This window comes from Panulirus ornatus, chromosome 58, assembly GCF_036320965.1.
Source record: "Panulirus ornatus isolate Po-2019 chromosome 58, ASM3632096v1, whole genome shotgun sequence".
NCBI lineage: Eukaryota > Metazoa > Arthropoda > Malacostraca > Decapoda > Palinuridae > Panulirus > Panulirus ornatus.
This window is the reverse complement of record NC_092281.1, coordinates 6,814,392-6,831,891: the sequence shown is the minus strand read 5'-3', so window position 1 is coordinate 6,831,891 and position 17,500 is coordinate 6,814,392. Positions and strand designations below refer to the sequence as shown.

The window sequence follows — 17,500 nt, the reverse complement described above, 5'->3', positions numbered from 1 at the left end:
ACAACTAACTGTTCTTAGTACAAACGATGCAGAACACCTTCACAACTAACTGTTCTTAGTACAAACGATGCAGAACACCTTCACAACTAACTGTTCTTAGTACAAACGATGCAGAACACCTTCACAACTAACTGTTCTTAGTACAAACGATGCAGAACACCTTCACAACTAACTGTTCTTAGTACAAGCAACGTAAAACACCTTCAGAACTAACTGTTCTAAGCAAAGTCGATTAAAACTACATTAGGAGCTCACTACTCCTACATACTACAGGCAAGGGGAAGCACCTTCACAGCTCAGTGTTCGTAGCATTAAAGCCCAGTCATTCTACGTCTCCTGCAACTGCTCTCAACGAAAACCTATACAACTGAACATCACCAAATGCGTTCACTATTCAACGAAAAAAAAAAGAGAGATGGGGAGGATGTTGCAGACCATCTCCAAGGCTTACAGCTTTTGGTTCCTGATCATGCAAAACCCACACGCCTCCCTCCACACAGAGGCGTTGCCGGCGAGTCCCCTGGTGACGACCCTGCACACGGCCGCCTCCTCACACCTCCTCCCTCTCCCTCAACCTTCCATCTTCCGTTGATGTTCAGACTGAAATGACATCACCATAATCTGATGTCTCAACGGTGGGGGATTTCATAAGCTTCTGCATTCCTCTCTCTTCTTCAGATTCCACACAAGAAATCAGTATGTACACACACACACACACACACATATATATATATATATATATATATATATATATATATATATATATATATATATATATATATATATATATATATATATATATATATATATATATTATTAGCACGCCTGATAAGTCATGCTAGTCTGTGAAGTCATTTATTAATCAAATGATTTTCTGACATTAATTTGATGACGACTCCAGCCATCAGTTATCATCCGAACTCTCTTGATATCCGGATAACGAAACTCCTCCAGTTATCCGGAATCTCGCAACCGTCCCCAACCGACTTCGGCCACAGCCTCAACTCAAACTCTCAACTGAGCCGCGTTCTTCATAGTCCCCAGACTGAACAAACAAACATAGAACACTTCAATACGAAACGATATCTATGGACAAAGAACAACGAACAAACCAGCATTTCTTAATTCCCTTCACCTGACCAAACAACAAGGAGGACTGGAGATGATGCCCTGAACACAAAAAAAAAACTAAAACAAAATAAATTTTCCTGAAAAACAATATTGAATCTTCATCATTAGTTATAGAACAAAGCAAATAATACAGGCTTTGTCACTCACCCGGACATTCCCCTAAGGCGTATACATGATCAATATAAACACAACAAACAAAGTACTACTGCCTACTCTTAGTAAACAGACACAAGTTGTTTACACCCAAATGAAGAGCAAAATCTATGACCTTTAACTTACCTTCTCAAATAATAGATCTTTACCGGAAACAAATAATGAAAAGTAACTTTACAGAGAAGAAACTGTGAACACTGACTTATTATCAAGAACAAACTGTGACATACTAAGTTTTAATTGAGAACAAACAAAGAACTGCAACTTCACTGGGAACAAACTACAAACAGAAACTGTTTATCAATAACTAACTACGATTAGCAAGTTAACATTGAGAACAAACAACGATTACTAAGTTCACTTTAAGAACAAACAACGATTACCAAGTTAACTTTATGAAGAACATACTATGATACCAAGTTAATTTCATTGAGAACAAATTATAATTACAAAGTTAACATTACTGAGGATAAACTATGATTAACAAGGTAGTGTGTTAGTGAGGACAAACCAAGGCAGCCTTACTTACCTAAGCAAAGGACACACGTGATGTCTTTCTGAAACTTCGTGGTGGTGGTGGTGGTGGTGTGGTTCCAACCAAGAGAACGAAGTTTTCTCTGTGTTCTTGTTCTCTATGTAGTGTTCTTGTTCTCTCAGTGTTCTCCAGTCTTTTGTATGGTCTCCAAAGACTGGCAGCTCAGCGTGTCGCTTCTAAACTTTTCACACTTCTATTTCCTAATTCTCTACCTTCTAAACTGGATTCTTCTTCAAGCACTCCTATTACTAGTTATCTCTATCTCTCTTTTTCTCTTTCTCTCTCTCTCTCTCGCTCTCTCAAAAAAAGAAAACCATTTAAGCAGACCCCAACCAAAGGTACTTCCAGTAAACTGAACTATAGCCTTCACTTATATAGGATAGCACTACCTCTAACTTTTATCGTACACTTTATATCTTCTTTTCACCTTTCTGCAACATTAAATAAACCTCTCTCTTAAAGATTAGTTTCTCTAATAAAGTCTATATCTTTTATATATATATATTTATATATTTATATGTATATCACCTACACTTATTAAAGCATCGCCCTCTGAATGTTTATATATTACATATATACATTTTTTACACGAAAGATTTGGCCCGCGACCATGGAAACGAGAGGGTTTGAGGAAGGTTGGTGTGTATGTCTGTGTATGTGTGTGTGTGTGTGTGTGTGTGTGTGTGTGTGTGTGTGTGTGTGTGTGTGTGTGTGTTTCAATGCTGCTCTATCGGAGGCAGCTGCTCTTTGCTGTGCTTGGGGGAGGGAACAGGAGGAAGGGGGGATGGCAGCTGATCCGGAGTGGGGGAGGGGATTAGTTGGTGAGGGGGAAGGGAGGGTGTTGGAAGGGCAAAGGGGGAGGGAGGTGGTAAGTGCTGATTCACTTGACGCTACGCTGCTGCTGCTGGTACTGAGGGAGTGGTCTCCGCCCTGGGATTACTCAGTAGAACGAAGTAGGTCAACACTCGAGGGTGGGTGGTGGTGGTGGTCGTCGTCCTTGGCTCCTGAAGGAGGTTGGCTGGTCCTCGGCCGGCCGGCTGGCTGTAGGCCGTGTCCCGGGAGGGGAGGAGGGGAGCCTTCAGGCTTCCCTCACACTCCACCAGCCCCCACTGGCCTCTCTCTCTCTCTCTCTCTCTCTCTCTCTCTCTCTCTCTCTCTCTCTCTCTCTCTCTCTCTCTCTCTCTCTTCCCCCACCTAACGCGGGGCTATCTTCTGCTTGCTGACTTGCTGATGGGGGGATGGCGAGGCGAGCGGTGGCGATGGTGCTGCTGGTGGCGTGCTGACGAGCCTGGCTGACTGAGCTGACGACGGCGTAGTGGCGGTGGTGGCGGCGGCAGCGGCGGTAGTGGTGCTAGCGGTGCTGGTGGCAGCGGCGGCGGCGGCGATGATGGTGCTGTGGAAACAAGTGGTGGCAAACGGCGGCGGTGGTGGTGGTGGTGGTAGTGGTGCTGGCTGGGTGGCGGGCAGGTAGAAGAAAAAGGTCAAGGGTTCATATCTCTGTCACGGCACATGATGCTCCTTGTCTACGGCTGTTTGAGTGACCTGGTTGAGACAAGACGCAGACTCAACATAAGGCACGCCCGCCGACCATCAGGACTCCAGGCCTGCCCAACACCCGCTCTGGCTGTTGATGCTGCTGCTACTGCTGCCTCCTCCCACACCTGCGGCAACATACAATACCTTCGTCAGTATCAAAAACAGCACAAAAGAATATATATATATATATATATATATATATATATATATATATATATATATATATATATATATATATATATATATATAAACACCTTACACTCTTTCCATACAGTCAACACCACTGTTACATCCACATACTTGACATGATTACAATACTGGAATTATCTCTTGATTTAATAGATCCTCGTAGTCTGTCTGTCTTCGCTCATCCTCTCCATATGTCCGAACCTTTACACCACACCCCGGACAACCCCACTACATCAGAATATAGTCACTATCACTCCTCTCCGACACACACTTCATACGTGATCGACCCAAATGACCCTACTTATCGTCCTAATAATAATAATAATAATAATAATAATAATAATAATAATAACAATAATAATAATAATAATAACAATAATAATAATAATAATAATAATAATAACAACAATAGAACAATAAATAATAATATTAATAATTACAGCAATAATAATACCTTATGTCCACGAAAACAGCATCAAAAACATGGGTTTATAAGTAAAACTGAAAAGCACTTAAGAAAATAAAGAGGCAACCAACTTTAAACATGGAGACGATACTCTATGAATCATGTAGTCACCAACTTCAGTATTCTTCTGTAGACTCGGCTGAAAACTGTAACACTTCACGGGTTTTCTCAAGTTTCTCAAACAGCTGAGAATCATTCCTGTTACCGCTAATTGTCTGGACGTCCACCTACCACCTTACTACACACACACACACACACACACACACACACCGGCCTTCAAACTTGTCTGTCTGAGCTCCACCCCCAGGCGCCCCACCTCACCTCAGTGGGGCCTCCTATACTGGAACTGCTGCAGTCTTGGGCTGAAGAAGCCTCTGGAAAGACGCTGTGGGTAACACCAGGACTCTCTTAGAGAGAGAGTTCTTGGGGCGTAATATATATATATATATATATATATATATATATATATATATATATATATATATATATATATATATATATATATATATATATATATGTATATATATGTATATATATATATATATATATATATATATATATATATATATATATATATATATATATATATATATATATAAATATATACAAGAACATATAATTAACAAGTACTTAATTTCTAATGTCGTTGGAGAAGCCATAAATAAAAACATCCATCTGGTGTGCACATGGAGATCCCATAACTTCTGTTCTTATAATAAGACCATAACACAGTTCTCCTCGAAATGAGTAATTCCTATAGAAATGTATAGTTTTTCGTTGTCACACTAAGTCACAGGAGTCTATGTCCAACATTTACAGTGACATTAAGTACACATGGTACCTCTAAGTTTGTGCATGTCCTATTATCATCATTATTATGATTATCATAATCAATTATCATTATCATTATTTACGCAGTTTTAAATCATGCCCGTAATAGAAAAACATCCATAAAAATGATTGTCTTTTGTCTGTGAAGGAGAATAAAGTTTTCCATCTTGAAACATATACCTCAGACACCCAGGTTCGTCCCTGCCACTATTCCGTCTCCTTTATCAAAAAATGGCACAACCTTAAATCTCTTCCAATTCCCCTAGCACTGATGTCTCTTCCACTGAGTTTGTCAACATTAAAGTGGCCTGACAAGTGCTGCTGCACACTTACCGTGTGTGTGTGTGTGTGTGTGTGTGTGTGTGTGTGTGTGTGTGTGTGTGTGTGTGTAAGTAAAGAAAAAGTGACCACAAATCTGGCACTGTAAGGCTGAAAGGATCGATTTTCAGTCCTGGTTAAGAATGCAGTCAGTATATTCACTTCCACCAGGGTAGGCACGAGTGCAAGCAGTAAAAGAAAATATAAAAAAAAGCAGGAACAGAAACAGAAGTTCTGCAGCAGAAGTAGATACAAAAGTTGTAGAACGGAAGTGTAAGCCACTCTGCAACAGCCTAGTAACAGAAGCAAAAAATTAAAAAATAAAATAAAGAGGGTGATCAGCAGAAACAAGATCAACAGCGGAAATAAAACGGACCCACAGAAGATAAAGACGTGGCACAGTTACCACACGGAGCCAAAGTAAACAGAAACAATGCAACAGAAACTGAGGCTTCTTCTGTACCGGTTAATACAAAATTAATACAACAATAACAGCAATAACGGTGACGAAAGGTGAATGGGGTTGACTTAACAGCGAAAAACGACTGGAATACACACAGCAAGCAACAGTCAGAGACGGAGCGTCAACACCAGTTATGTAGCTGCAGTAGCAGTCACATGGACAGCAAGGACCCCACAGCAGGAGGAGCACGCAGGAGGAGCACGCAGGAGGCGGAGGAGGAGGAGGTGAGGAAAGTAGGCGCTGTGGGTGCCGGGGTTATCGGTGTGGTAGCGGATACTGTCCCCCCCCTCCTCCTCTCTCTCTCTCTCTCTCTACCCCGACCTACACACGCCTTCCCAGACCACCTCCCCTCCCTCCCTCCCTCCTCCTCCTCCTGACGACGACGACGCTCTCTGTTCCTGCTGCTGCTACACATGCCGCTGCTGACGCCGTCCATCATGCGCCTCCTGGTGGCCAGGACGCTGAAAGTGATGATGATGATGATGATGGTGGTGGTGGTGGTGATGATGGTGATGATGAAGCAGAAGTGATGGTGATCAACATCCTGTAAATGATGATGACGTTGGCTGACGATGATCATAATGATAATAATGATGCTGCTGGCATCTATGCTGAAAATAAATGATGACTATGATGGCCATGCTGAACATGATAAGGATGCTGACTGTCGATGATGACGATGAACATAATAAATGACTCCATGGACGCCATTTTCTCCCGCGCCTGCCTCTACACTATGCATGAATATTTCAACACCCGGATTATGTAAGTACACGAGCGCCGTATTGTATGTAGGCTTACGTCGGCCTGCGTGCTGCTGCCAAGAACAGCTCAGGTGATCTGGGGTTGGGGGCAAGGGTACAGCTTGGATCTCAGCCCTAAAAAAGGGGTGAGAGACAAGCCCCGCCCACCAGCGTATGCCCTTCCCTACATACTGTAGTGTAGACGGGATATAAATAATCCAACAGAACTGCGTCAAGCAATCCCAGTCCCTCACACCCAGTTATAAAACCCATATATAAAGCTGTTCTTCCATCATATATACAGAGGCACGAATTATATTGAAGTCTCCATATCTGACCTTGTTGGTATATATATACATATATATATATATATATATATATATATATATATATATATATATATATATATATATATATATATATATATATATATATATATATATATATGTTGATTTTTATTGGTTTTTGAAAGCACTGGCCTCACTGGCCGATGTCGTGTGTGTTGGGGGATTTAGTATTGTGTTGGTATAACTTCAATATGTCGTCACCCAACACGACTGCTGTTGTGGTCCATCTCCTGTGTTTTATAGGTTAATCTAGAGAGTTTGGTGATCATCTAGAAATCATTGTAAGGCTTCCCAGCATTACTGGAGAAGCCACCACTGTGTGTGTGTGTGTGTGTGTGTGTGTGTGTGTGTGTGTGTGTGTGTGTGTGTGTGTGTGTGTGTGTGTGTGTACTTTCATTATATAATATGGAGAAGCTAACAAATAAGGAAGCCGGCTGGTTGACGGTGGGACCAATGCCTCCTGGAGGGTACTCTGTCCTAAGCGCCCTAGGCTGAGCAGGTAATCCATAAACAAATGTACGCATGAGAAGATACTGTTAGCTCCACTGCCAAGAGTTCAGGTGATCTGGGGTTGGGAACAAGGGTACAGCTTGGATCTCAACTATAGCTATAGCTATAGCCTGGCCGGCCTTTCAGACTATCAAAAGCAGATATAACGCAGCTAGAAACCACACCCAGAATAATCACTGACTGACTTGCAACCATAACCACTCAACACCTTCACAATGAAACAAAGATCCTCCCACACCAACAACCTCAGCACTCAGTTCTCGGCAACAGCACTAGACCCCCCCCCCCCCTCGCATCCTAACCACTCTATAACTAACCACCTAACCCCATGTAGAAGTAATCTTGCTTCAGCTTCATACTTGAGTAACCTCTACTCACAGATCCCCTGTAACTCTCCCAAAAACATATCACAAAGAAATCACATACACACTGAGCTAATCCGACAAAATTGTAAACGCCCGACCTGACCGCTCACCTTCGTCTTATACTCAACACCATCAGACACACACCCATTAGGAACCACACTCCCCAGACAACCACGGGTCACATTCTCCCGTCTTCGCTTCATACATCAACTATGCCTACAACACTACATAACAGTATCAACATACCCCAACATGGAACTACCACAACGAGGACCTCCAGCACTTACTACTTAATCGCTCTGTACTATCTGCAAGTAGACGGACACACATCCCTACACTGCATGACCTAAGGTCTCGACCGGTGGACATTGCCAGCTTCCTAAAAACTGCAAAAAGGACTCACTGGGCAGGAAGTGCAAATGTATACACACACACACACACACACACATACACACACACACACACACACACACACACACACACATATATATATATATATATATATATATATATATATATATATATATATATATATATATATATATATATATATAAGCTGTCATTTCACAATCGTCAAGGCCAATTGGGTTACGCCTAAATGACCTTGAAACCGTTATAACCGGTGGATTTTACGCTCTGCCTGAAGAAGGCAAGACGGAGTACACACACACACTTGAGGGACTATCCTCTCTCTCTCTCTCTCTCTCTCTCTCTCTCTATATATATATATATATATATATATATATATATATATATATATATATATATATATATATATATATATATATATATTCGTTTGAAAGAGATGTTAATGAGTATAAAGTTTCTCTTGTGTCATACGATGACAAACGCCAGGAAAGCCTTGAGATAGAGCAGGGGCGTCCAGGACAAGTGCTGTCTTCACATGAGACAAACAACAAGGTCGTCCGTCGCCTGCTCTCCTTCCTCTCTGCTCGTCAAAGGCCTTGAGCACACCTCGTGACGAATTAAGAACAACTCTACATTTATGCACGGTTGGTACCTCTCCTGAGAGAGAGAGAGAGAGAGAGAGAGAGAGAGAGAGAGAGAGAGAGAGAGAGAGAGAGAGAGAGAGAGAGAGAGAGAGAGAGAGATTACGTCTCTCTATGAACCTATGGTGAGATTTTTGTCATTAGTTAAGGGTAGCGCAGTGTTCACCGCATTTCCTTTAGATATATATAATGTGTTCTATGAAAGTGCTCGTTCATATGCACTATATTCGTGTGTGTATCCATACATACATACATACATACATACATATATATATATATATATATATATATATATATATATATATATATATATATATATATATATATATATATACCATAAGTTCAATGTTGTTTTGAGATTAAGAGAAATCTATTTACATACGGCAGAATCAGGTTTATCTAGTTTTTTCTTTTTCTTTTTACAAAAATCTGAACATGTATCATGTTTACACTGAAGGTGAAGATGCCAGAATGGTCAGTTCTCTTTAATTACATCTTTTTTCTTCATTTTTTCAGTCATTATTATTGCCAGGATGAGGAGTGTGTTGCCTCAACATCAGCCCCGTCCAGAAACCCACGTGTGTGCTCAGCGATAAGCTGGAATCAGAGGACCTTGGCATATATATATATATATATATATATATATATATATATATATATATATATATATATATATATATATATATATATATATTGTACGAGACGTGAAGATGACGACCTCTCGCGCAAGCCTTCCCGGCCAAGTGTGCTTATGACCGGACAGGATAAACGGCGCCTCGGGTTTGTAAGTTTATTTTTAACCCCGGCCCACTTTATCCTGGGGGGGGGGGGGGGGAGACCAGTTCGTGTACCGGCGGGACAATCAGCAGTCAGGGGTGGTTTTGTGATGGTGCTGACCAATGCACAGCTGGCTAAGATCTTGTACTACCCAGGGCACAGCTGGCTTCTTCTTGTGTCCCTTGCACAGCTGGCTTGTTGTATTGCCCAGTGCACGGCCAACTGGTACGGGTCCTTGCCCTCAACCCTGAACCACTAGCTGGGGTCGTGTCAGGCAACCACACTGGAAGGTCACAGCCTAGCTAGGGGTCATCCTAGGTTACCAGGTGTTGTGGGTAAGGAAGAAAGGAGGGGAGGGGGGACGAGGTGTCGTAAACGCTTGAGAGAGAGAGAGAGAGAGAGAGAGAGAGAGAGAGAGAGAGAGAGAGAGAGAGAGAGAGAGAGAGAGAGAGAGAGAGAGGATGGCATCTACACACGTATTACTTGTACATATAATCATCCATAAATCGTTCATGGCAAAATCGCCCTTTACGAAGGATAAGTTCGGCTGGTGGTAGCAAGCTAGGCCTGTGGTAATGTGGCGGTATCGGCTGGGGCTGTAATGGCCTGGTAGCTGTTGGTTATAGTGGTGGTAAGTGGTAAAGATGGTAGTGCTGTAGCGCCCAGTGGTGGTGGTGATGGTGGTGGTAGTGATGGTGGAGGATCATGGTGGTGATGATGGTGATGGTGGAGAATGGTGGTGGTGCAGCAGGAGGCAGGGCCGCCACTACCACTGCTGGTGGTGGTGGTGGTGGTGGTAGACAAGTGTAACCAGGTGGGCCCAAGGAGGCGGGCGGCCCTAGATCCCGTAAGGTCGAGCCTCTCGTGTCGTAAGGCCGGGCAAGTGGACGGTATGAGGCAGGTCGGGTCAGGCTTAGCACTGTCCTGCCCGCAGGTCAGGTTCCAGCCGCCCCTCCAGGTTCAAGGTCTAGTTTGTTCAGACTTCCCACCCCCACCAGAGGCCTGCCCCTGCCGGTGACAATGCAGTGCGCCTGCGCACACCATACGACAACACCACCGACAGTTAATACCATCAAAATGCCGCCTCTGGATAGAACAACACTTTTATATATAACATTAAACACACACACACACACACACACACACACACACACACACACACACCAGATGCAGCGGACACACAACACAATAGAGACAATATGAGACTAAACACAAATAGAGTTCAAACACAACCACCCAAAGCAGCAACATTAACCATATCACAACACCAAACACCCACCGCCACACAAGATCGTCACCACACACCCGCCGCCACACAAGATCGTCACCACACATCCATCGCCACACAAGATCGTCACCACACACCCACCGCCACACAAGATCGTCACCACACACCCACCGCCACACAAGATCGTCACACACCACAAGATCGTCACCACACACCCACCGCCACACAAGATCACCACACACCCACCGCCACACAAGATCACCACACACCCGCCGCCACACAAGATCACCACACACCCACCGCCACACAAGATCGTCACTACACACCCGCCACCACACAAGATCGTCACCACACACCCGCCGCCACACAAGATCACCACACACCCACCGCCACACAAGATCGTCACCACACACCCACCGCCACACAAGATCGTCACCACACACCCACCGCCACACAAGATCGTCACCACACACCCGCCGCCACACAAGATCGTCACCACACACCCACCGCCACACAAGATCGTCACTACACACCCGCCGCCACACAAGATCACCACACACCCACCGCCACACAAGATCGTCACCACACACCCGCCACCACACAAGATCGTCACCACACACCCACCGCCACACAAGATCGTCACCACATAACACATTAATAACTACGTAGACCACAACACAGAACACCTGGAATGACCGGAAATCTGATATTTACCAAAATCGTATAAAAGTCTTCTGAGATATCAGCAATACACGGAGTGACCGTGGCTGCCAACATCCTGCGCGCTCTATACAGTATATCATTTGGGATTCTGCTCTCAAAATCATTTAACATTTATATAAATTCCACCCTGTGTGTATTTACACTGGACGAGGAGGGAGTTCTACATTAGTACGTGTGTTTTACCTATATCTAAATATCTAGTTGTACTGTACGGGGAGGGAGTTCTACACTCGTAGGGCATAATCGCTCCAAGTAACTTTTTACCTTTCTAAACACAAGTCATCGTTTACACTCCCACAGATCTGCTCACTCCACCCATCCACAGCTCTCATACTATTAAAGTCTTTTGTTTTTATATCTTTTCTAACATGTTTCTTGCTTATCTTCATTTGTTCACAGGCTGTGCCATCTCTGAATCTTTCGAAGGATTGTCTCCTGTGTACGTCATATATATATATATATATATATATATATATATATATATATATATATATATATATATATATATATATATATATATATATATATATATATATATATATAATATGCATGTATGTATGTATTGTCCATATATATGAATATAGGTATCATGTCTTTACTCTTAAGTATGTAGGCATACATGCCCACCCCAGTCTAAGCCAGGTACCCTTCTGTCGACCATCCCCGAGGGAGGATGAACACCCAGGTAGACTTTTGGTCGACTGCCCCAGTAATTATTTGAACCGGGAGGGTCGGTGTGTGTGTGTGTGTGTGTGTGTGTGTGTGTGTGTGTGTGTGTGTGTGTGTGTGTGTGTGTGTGTGTGTGTGTGTGTGAGCGTGTGTTTGTTTTGCAATCATCTATCACTACATAGGGGAAGTGAGTAAATACAGTACCCATAAAGGTGTACAGTACCCTTACACACGTATTGTCATGTTTGTAACTTATCGTAATTCCCTACCATGAATCCCAACTGTCACTTATTCCAATATATATATATATATATATATATATATATATATATATATATATATATATATATATATATATATATATATATATATATATATATATATATATCCTTCCATTCCTCCTCCTCCTCGTCTTCATTACGTTTCCACTAAGGTTCTCTTGTCTTCCCCACACCATCTCTGGAAAATCTCTCCTTGTGCAAATTCCAATAATATATAAGATCCCGTCTTTCCCTTCTAGTTTTTAAATGGGAAGGTAATCACAGTGTTTTCAACCTCTTCTCACAGTCCAGACACTTCGAGCGACGTTCTCAGTTTTATATTCCCGCAACCTTTCCAATTTCTCTTTAAATGATTGTTCTCGAGTCATGGTATCCAGAAAGAAATATCTCCGCGCGAGAACTTAAATGCTAAATTCTTATGTGTGCCTGCAATGCAATCACTGCTCTTAACATTCTCATGTATGTTTAATCAAAATGACGAAGTGTTTTGACCTGATCTCTCAAGGTCGTTCTTAAATCACGATTCCTCGAGAGACTGCCACCACCTACTAACCACAATTCCACTAAGGTAACCCTGATACTCTAATACATGAAGGATTACCTTCATCATCTACAGACCTCCCCAGCCGGGCAGCAGCTACACACACCCATCAGTAATGTTCCACAATCTTCTGCATCACCAGCTGCTACCATTACGTATGTGGCATCATCTGCAAACATGGTAACCTATATTCTTCCACTGGTTGGTCGTTTATACACAGACCAAGAGCAACACAGTGGCACTCCACTGGGGACTGTCCTTCAGCTTCCACCAGTCCCACTAAATCATTACTTCATCTATCGTTCCACCTGCCAGTGGATAATAGCCCTTCACTCCCTTCTGTTTCTACTACTACACGACACGGAATCGAATGCCATTTCAAAATCCAATTAAAGAGAATCTATATGTCCCTATATTTTCTGTGTCAATTCCCAGAATATTACGCAGAAATCTGTCTAGTTCATGAGTCGTGACCTTCCACCTCTCAATTTACTTAACTATTCATAATTCGAAGTAATCAAGATGATTCAATACATTTCTAAGGAATATTTTTTCTTGCTATTTTTACACGCCACGCTGGTCAGTGATACCAGTCAATATAGTTCAAAGGATCATCTCGAACACGCCTCACGTAAACTGGAACAACATATGTCCCAGTCCCTCACAACAACCCACACCCGTTGTCATCCGCTCTTTGAACGGTGTATTTTATTAACTCAGCAAACCCCATGCACACTCCCTACAACATCCTGTCATCTCATTTTACCTGCTCCAGGGAATTCCATCTTACCTGGTTGTTTTAACCACTGCACAATGCACCGTATATTTCTACCATTAACTGTTTGATCTAGCTTTTGTCCACCTGGTTCTGCCATCCACTCCCCTCTAAGGGGTTCTGTCTCCTCATTTGTAAATCACAGACGGATAACACTATCGTTCACTACTTCATAAATTTCTTTCCCTTCCCATTGTGAGCGCACGTTAACCCCAACACGTCTTCTTCAACGTTCAACTTGCTTTCCAAAGTCGGCTGGCGTGCGTGTTTATGTTTACTCATGCATGTATATGTAATGTAAGTAAAAAGAAAAAAAGGGTAATGTTTATGATTTACAACAGCCAATGTTACCCGCAGGAGAGCACTTCAGTGATGATGGATTATGAACTTCATTACGAGTTGGAAAATTAGAATAGTTTAGTAATAAGTCTTGCATGGGGGGCTTTCTTGCTCGTTGTACACACACACACACACACACACACACACACACACACACACAGGAGCCCTTATGCAGCCGTCGGAGCTCGCATGATAGATAAAGAGAACAGACATATTGCCATCACCTTTATTCATGTCTTCCAAGTCCAACCAAAAAAAATATATATAAGTAAAAATATATAAGTATCATGAACTAGCCCCCTGGACTGTGGTCCGAAACTAACTTACAATCTCCACTGTAATCTTAATTGTAAATCAGTCTGCTCCCCCGACACACTACCCAACCCACTATGAAAAAAAAAATGGAGCCAGAACTCCATCCTAATTTACTTCCTCGATGCAATCTCCATCACTGATCAAAAACACGAGAAAGGGGCCGAGACCCCCATCCCCCCAGCCAAACTGTCTTCCTTTGATAATGCAATCTCGACCATGAATCAATCTAACCCCCCCTAATATATATATATATATATATATATATATATATATATATATATATATATATATATATATATATATATATATATATATATATAAGGCACAAAACCGTAAGGTTTATATTTTTCAAGACATACTGGGCCAATGACACGTATTGCTGCGACTCGTATATCAGACCGTCTATTTATCACTGCTCACAGTCTGCGTGTCTAACGAGGCGACATAGACACAGCACCACAGCTGGTCTGTGTCACGCCTCCACGAGACCCACACAGCAGCGAGTCGGGTCGGGTCGGGTTGGGTCGGGTTGGGTCGGGTCGAGGTGCTCTCCCCGGCCGTGTTCTCATGTTCAACACCTTGTGATGCGCACTTGGCTGGGGAAGGGGGGGGGGGGGCGATAACCCCTTTAGTGTGAACACCTCACGTGCCTGGGCCGACCCTGCCCGTCTCTGCCTCTCCACGTTCGCCAAGCTCAGTACGACGGTACGATACAATGAGTACGAAGGTTCGGCCTTTTAACCCACCCCTTTAAGAGCTGGTCAAGGGCCAAGACATCATATCCAAGGGCCTTACCGTCGTGCTAAGGGGGTATATGTAGTCAGAGCTGACACTGTCAGCGACCCCTGCCACCTGCACCCTGTGTCAGCAATAATGCACCCCCACAAAGCCATACTCCCTCCTCCTGCAGTGTCAGCAATCCCCTCCTCCCCCCAGTGCAAACAATTTCCCTTTCTTTCCCCTAAAGTCAACAATTTCCCTTTCTTTCTCCCATCATGAGCAATCCATTTCCTCCCCCACAGCGTCAGCCATACTTCCTTCCCCCTGTTCTAGTGACAGCAATCTCCCCTTTCTTACCACTCACAGTGTCAGCCGTACTCCCTTCCTCCCGTAGTGTCACCATTATCCCTTCCTGTCCCCTCCCCCTTTTGTGTCAGCAATACTACCTTCCTCCTCTTGTAATGCCAGCAATCTCCCTGTCCTGCCCCCTCCCCCTCCAATGTCAGCGTCGTGCCCAAAGGTCGTGCCACCGTGGTCATGGGTTGTAGCGTAGAGCCCAAAGGTTGGCCATGGGTGGTAGCGACGCGTCGTGACCAAAGGCAGGGTGAACCAGAGGTGTAATGTACTAACTACCCTAGTAGGTGATGGGAGGGAAGGTGGGTTGTGGTTCTTCACACGGAACATCTGCTGCAGGAAGGTGCTGAGGAACTAGGATACGCCGGTCTGTTTGTGGACGGTGTTCCTGCCTAGGGAATTTTCTTTTCCCCAACATGTTGCCACTATCAGAGGCTAGGTCTCCATGCTCATCTTGTGAGTGGCAGCGCGGAAGTATTACTGAGGCCACCAGAGGGTCGTCGTCAGACCCTCAATGGTTGGACGTAACAAAACTGGTATGTTACATAAATTAAGTTTCTCCAAACAGCAATGTGCATGATACATCAATCAACGTTCTTTCCCTGCTGTAACCTCATCTACCAGATACAAAAAACTGATAGTTTCAGAATTTCAGGCAACTTGTTATTAACAATAAGGTGTTGTGCCATTTTCTTTTTTTTTTGGCAGGGATTGTCTAGACCCGTCTGTAAAAGGCTGTATTTTTTCACAAAGTAAGACACAGTGTTATAGTGAGTGTCTACATCTCTGGCCACAAGCTTTACAGTTCACATGATTAAAATCTGCAGGTGGGCCACAGCGCCAAAGCCTTAGTCCAGCAATGGCGACATACTGTACTCTGCTCATCTTGTTACATTCTCAACACATGTTTTACTTGACATGTTTCATTACGATGGAAAACGGACCAACTTGCGCTGATCTGCACTTGTCTACCTGCTTGAAATATATGGCTGTTAGGCCCTTCCAGACCACAGTGTTTCAGGTTCAAGAGCCTCTTTATCAAGAGCACCTCTGGCTAAAGCATCAACTTCAGCAAAGCTCCCTAGAGACGTAAACATGTGAGAAGGAATCCACAGGAAGTTAATGAGGTGGCCTAAATTAGGGCCTCAACTGGCCAACCGTCTCAGATTAGGTAAGAAAAAAATGTCTTGAATGTCGGTAGGTCTGTACCTTACTTCAGAGTCAGGCATGTTATATTCTCGTCTCAGGTTATTTACGGCAAGTAGAGCGGAGACAGAATCAAGATAATCGAACTGTTCGTGGCTGTAGTCTCGACAAGGTTAAGAGCGATGAGTATGGAGGACAATTCAGTTTGTAAGGTGGATGCCATATTGCTTCTTCTTACAGTCTAATCCACTACCACTAGCCTGGATCCACTGCCACTGGCCTGGATCACAGTGGAGCACTTCCAGTCCTCCCAGTGACACAGTTGAGAAAGCCGTCAGTACAGATGTTCTTTGTGACGTTGTTTTCAGTCAGGAGAGTCTGTATGTGTACAAGAGCACAGGTTGTGGCCCAATGATGACGGTGAAGATAGTCAGCAATTAGTTTCCCAGTTGTTCTGGCAGGTGTGGAGATGTCAGAGTGAGCGTGTCTGCCAGGCAGGCTGGGGGAAGTGGTGCTGCTTCCTAATTTTGTACAACTGATGTGATAGAAGCATAATCATGTGAGCGTCTGTTATCATGATCCACGGTGATCCTCATGCTTCATGGCCTCTATGATTCAACATTCCTACGGAACAATATAAAAGGAGGACGACGCACATGTTTCCTCCCTATCATGATGATGGGTTCACGTATTGTCCTCAGTGCTGTGGTACGTACACAAATGTCTTTCTTTCCAAATGTTGAGTAAGATATTCTAATGGTCTTAGGTCGGCCAAATATGATTATACAGGCATTCTTTATTTAATTCCAGATTCAATCAATGCCTGTTATGTAGGACCAAAGTTCGTGTGTGTAAATCTACTTGTCACTAGAATAAAATGCCGAGGGTCTCACTTTGGCCATTTTAACACAAGCAACACAGTAACGACTGCACAACAACGGAGGGACACTCTACCCGCCCCTCACTCCCTCTTGGTGATCTACCCTTCCTTCCCTCCCTCCTCTTCCTACCTACCTACCTCCATTGCTAACGCCA

At 43.5% G+C, this 17,500-nt stretch overlaps 1 protein-coding gene across 3 annotated transcripts in view; it reads right to left on the bottom strand.

The window, feature by feature from the left end:
- Positions 1 to 17,500, bottom strand: part of LOC139766912 (uncharacterized) — a 332,290-nt gene that overhangs the window by 271,782 nt on the left and 43,008 nt on the right. For all 3 annotated transcript variants that reach the window (XM_071695945.1, XM_071695943.1, XM_071695944.1), the window contains exon 2: positions 1,814 to 3,480. The gene's annotated coding sequence lies outside the window, so the exon portion shown is untranslated. The remainder of the gene's footprint in view (positions 1 to 1,813; positions 3,481 to 17,500) is intronic.